Genomic DNA, 5422 nt, shown 5'->3' with positions numbered 1-5422 from the left:
CAGTGCTTCCAGGTTTATTACCATGGTGGTCTTGCTTCAATTGACTCATGATTTTAGCTATATAAAATTACTAAAATCTCCACAAACCCCCCCTTTCTGATCATTCAACATAAGTTAGTTAATAGTTGCCAAGTATATCTCCAATATCAGTATCATATTAAATTGAGTTGTTCTAATATTTAAGAAAATAGACGATTATTCAATCCATTTAATCAAACACAATAATCTATCTGTATCAGCATAAACATTTTTATCAAAAAGGGGTTTTGTGTATATTACAGTAATTTTAATAGTTCAGATCATGAATCACTTGAAGCTAGATCACCATGGAAAACCTGGAACCACTGAACGGCCGCTGAAGACATTGATGGATGTGTCACTCAATTTCATGGATCGGTTGAAATTAGAAATTAACACCGTTGGACGCCGGCTCAGTGGTCAAATGGTTAAGCATTCACGCGCGAGATTGATAGATCCTGGGTTCGAATCTCGTGAGGTGGGATCACGGATGTGCACTGCTGAGGAGTTTCACAATAGGACGTCAAGGCCGTTCAGTGTTTCTAAGTTTTACATCATCTATAAATCGATAAAGTACTACTAAAATTACAAAAGTACTCTCTCTCTCTCTAGATAATCAGAATTTAATACATTTTATTGATTTATAATATAAGTGAATGAGTTCAAAGTACACAACAAAAAAATCAATAATCAATTGAATTATTGATTTTATAAATTTGAGTCACATTTATTATAAATTACAGTACTTACATATTTGTATGTTTGTAAATACATAGACACACATACATACATACATACATACATACATATACATATTACACACATACGTACGCACTGTATTCAGCAAATTGCATTAAATATAATAGTAATAGTTTAAAGATCCATGTTTAGAAAAAGTAACTCATTTCAATGATGTTTATTACGTAATTGGTGTTTCTTAAAGTAACACGTAAGTAAATCATCCGTTTGTATTTCCTTTTTAATATGATCGAGATAATTATGTGTCATTTTTCTTTGACATGTAATGAGGTTAGTTATCCGACTATGGATTTTGTAAATACAAACCAATAGATAGTTATCAGGATTCAGTAAGTTAAGTGGATAACGTGTTTGAAGCGAATGGTACTAGGTTCTAGTCATGGAGTGAACATTAAGTCCAGGATACTGGTATATCCAGTTGATGAGTCTTAAATAGGACAAAATGCGCGTCAAACTGGATTCTACTGCTAGCCACTATCCATCTTCGCTTATAAAGCTTGCGACTTAAGGTAATATCTAAGCAATAAGCACAGCATGCACATATACCAATAAGAGACTGATGAATTGAAGTCTTTAGCATCAATAGGAAGATACATGTCAACCATACCAAGTGAATTTGCAACCAATAATTTCTACAAATCTGGTGAATAAGTGAAATGTAGTAAATAATTTTCTTAGATAATGATTTCATTATCTTTTTCTAGGAGAGTTCTATTTTCTATCTTACCCTTTGAACTGTGTTACATATTTTGTACATTTCTTGATTACTTACTCCTGTTACCCTTCATGGAGGAGTATATGCCACTCATCAGCATTCTCTAACCAAATTTGTCTTGGGCAATCCTTTGCAGCTGCTATTGATTCTTTTCTCTTCCAGGTTCTATATGTTCCTTAGTCTTCCTCTTTTTTTCGTTTCCATTCAGGATTCCAAGTTAGCACTTGCCTAATAATGCAGTTTGATAGTTTCTGTAATGTACATCCTATCCATCTCTAGTGAATTTTCTTCATTTCCTCTTCATCTGGAAGTTGGTTTGTTCTCTCCCACAATGAGTTGTTGCTGATAAGATCCGGATATTTTGTACATAAAGAAGGTTTATTTTACCTTTAGACTAGTTGAGGGTTATATTTGTTTTAAATTGTTGTATTTAACTATATTCTAATGTATTTCTATGTCTCTCTTTATAAAGTTTTGTGACTAGTTAGTCTGTTTGTTTATTCTAAGTAGAAAGTCTATTAACATAAATTTGTAAACATGGTTCCAATATGTAAGGTTAGAAGGTATCATGATCGTAACAAATGAGGCTCTTGTGCCTTCAATTCTAGTTTACAGTTAAGGATCAATCATGAATCTGCATAAAACAAAAAGCTGATCAATTTCCATCTATAATTTCTTATTATTTGTTACTCAGTGTTACAGTTTCAATGACGAAGCTCACTTTTTAAAACACTACTTTCAAGCGAATGCATGAGAAAAACAGCTGCAAAATGTTTGTTATTGAAGAAGTTTCGTTGTACAGCTCTGACAGCTTCTAATGTCACTAAGAAATCCACACTCTCCACAGTATACATAAGAAAACAACATCTGACACTGAAAACACTTCACAGTAATTACGACCATATATAAGAAACTTGAAAAAGCTGGGTTATCTATCATTGAGAATGAGATAAGGGTAGTAACATCTTGTAATTAATAACAATCCAGTAGAGAAGGAAACACTGCGTATCATAATTTATAAAGATAACAGAACTCGTAAATTCTGTCATCAGAATGATCTAAGGTGGGAAATTTAAAATTAACGAACAGATCACCTAAATATCTCCATGTTATTATTTGTTGAACCCTGAATGAAACAACTCATAGCTTGATGGGAATTCATTAGATGCCAGAACATTGATATACCATTCTAGTGAGTGTCCATATGTGCCTAGCTTATTGGCTGTTGTCTGACACTTTTATTTTCCGCATCATTTTATATGTATGAATAGTTATTAGATCAAACAAGTTTTATTTTCAAAGCACAAAGACTTAAAATTTAAGCCTATTGACAGCGATACTCAACTGTGGCTGCTACCTTTATATGGTGGTAGGGTTTTCACTTCGTAATAACCTGATCATGGTATATTGGCTGAAACATTCGTTTCTTTAGATCATGACATGCCAGATAGGTCGGTTGAATAGTGGTAAGACTGAAATTAGTAACTTGAGATAAAGTCATGCAACTACTATTCTGAAGTGTGACGGAAGTTGGTTGTTCGCCCGAAACAGTCAGCATTTACAGTAATACTGCCTTCCCATAATGGAAGAAGGAGCTAAGAAAAGATCGACTCTAAAATGACACACCTCACTTTACTTCAGATATCTTTCATTTTAAGCAATACAGCAACTTATAGACGCATTGTATAATAGTTACGAATCGTGTTTATAGACTGAATGTATGCAATAAAAGGTCAACCAAAGGCAAAATCAGAAGTCAACTGAACGATACGGTCACCCTGTATATGAAGACAGATGAAGACGATGAAACCTACAAGAATAATCACTTATAAACAAGAGTATCATGGCAAAATTGATACAACGTTTATGAAAGCTCTATTTTACATGAAGTCAGCTCCGATAATATTGTTTAAAATGACAATTCAAGCTCCTCAGTTTAAGTGTCTAATTCATAAAACTCGATGATACCAAAAAGGCTAGTTAATCTATCAAGTTTTGTTTCAACATTTAATAATTCACCAAGTTTCTGATAGTACCTTTCGCTTCAAATGCCATCGCGTTATTCACTCAGCTACTGAGTCCTGATAGCAACTTGCTTGTGCAATGCGGTTAAGTTTAAATTCACTTAGTATTGATTGTTTGAAGCTTCCTATCGATGATTGGGACTGTAACTGGTCAGTCTCTTGTTGGCATATGTGAATACTGTGTGTATTGCCTCGATATAGCCTAAATTCACAAGCATTGTAAGCAAAGATGGATAGTGGCTAACAGTGGAATCCAGAATGCGCGTTTCATCCCATTCGGGACTCGTTAGCTGGATGTACCTGCATCTCAGAAATTGATGTTCACTCTGGGACTCGAACCCAGTACCTTTCGCTTCAAACACCATCACGTTATCCACTTAGCTACGGAGTCCTGATAGCCACATCAATGGTAAGATTCAAACAAACAATACTAAGTGAATTCAAAGTATTTTATCATTATTAAATGTAAGATTCAATCGACGACATAAAGTGGATGCGTCTACCTCATTCTCATCGATTACAAATTATGACACCTAATGTTTCTTAGTCCTAGTTACAACACATAACCAAATAGTGCCAATAATCAATATTTATTAAGAAGAAGATTACTTCAGAAGATAATAATGAATTATATTTTTTGTTTAAATTCTATTCTGTTCAACATTCAATTAAAGGTTGATCCACTTTAAACAATGAAACATTGAAACGTGTAATTAATTACTGATTGTATAACTATGTAATTGTATCTATATGCTGATATGTATGTGTGTGTGTGTGTATGTCCATGTATATACACTACGATCCAATCATGTCTTATTTTTTCACTGAAAAAAACCTCACTTCTGTTTATTGAAGTATACTGTTTCTCTTTCTCTCTCTCTCTCTTTGTGTTGTCACTATCCGAAATCACCCCCCCTCTTTTAATTATGTATTGATTTAAAAGTGTTTTATTCTTTTAGAAAGTCTGTTTATTTTATTCCACCCATGATTAGTCAATAAAATGAACATATAAGTTTTTTTATATTAAAACAATGGCTTCAACTGTGTTATTATTATTATCATTTTATAATCGTCATTAATTTATTCTCAGAAGGTGTTTTTTTTTGTGAGATTTCAGTATTTGCATAGTTGAAATCATGAGTCCATTGAAGCTAGATCACCATGGTAATAAACGTGGAAGTACTGGATGGCCGTTTCGTCCTATTGTGGGACTCCTCAGCAGTGCACATCCACGATCTTACCTCACGAGATTTGAACTCGGGACCTACCAGTGTGTTTCGTGTGCGAACGCTTAACCTCTAGATCACTGAGCTTGCCAGCATCCAACGGTGTTAATGTCTCACTTCAACCAATTCACGAAATTGAGCGACATATCCACCATTGTCTTCAATGCGTTACTATCTCACAATAGACCCAGTTGAACTCGACTGGTCATTACTTCTCACTAGAACTCCAGGACATGTATCTTGAAGTCAGTCACTATTGAGCACATGATGATTATTATCAGAAGGGGGTTTTGTGGAGATCTTAATCATATTATTGTTGAATTCATGAATCCATTGAAGCTAGACAACCATGGAAAACCTGGAAGCACTGGACGACCGTTCTTCTTCTTCTTCTTCTTCTTCTTATTATTATTATTATTATTACTATTATTATTATATAATTATCATTAATATACTTGTTTATTTATTTCAGATTCCTTATACAACGTGAATGAAAATTTTTTCGTGAATTACTTTCATATTAGAAAAAACTCATATCATTCTACTTAGTAACACAAAAGGAAACAACCAAATCACCACCACCACCATTATCATCATCCCCATCAACAACTTGGATCTGGTGTTGATCATCCTACGAACAAAAGATAAACATTAATCTTATTGAAATTTTACTCATATGA

At 33.7% G+C, this 5422-nt stretch overlaps 1 non-coding gene across 1 annotated transcript; it reads right to left on the bottom strand.

Moving 5' to 3' along the window:
• Positions 1-3834: 3834 nt before the first annotated feature.
• Smp_tRNA_02105_Pseudo_TTG.1.1 lies at positions 3835-3906 on the bottom strand. The gene has a single exon. It is a non-coding gene (tRNA).
• Positions 3907-5422: the final 1516 nt, after the last annotated feature.

This window comes from Schistosoma mansoni, chromosome 7 (assembly GCF_000237925.1).
Source record: "Schistosoma mansoni strain Puerto Rico chromosome 7, complete genome".
NCBI lineage: Eukaryota > Metazoa > Platyhelminthes > Trematoda > Strigeidida > Schistosomatidae > Schistosoma > Schistosoma mansoni.
Note: the sequence above shows the minus strand (reverse complement) of the source record. Positions and strands in the feature narration are given on the sequence as shown.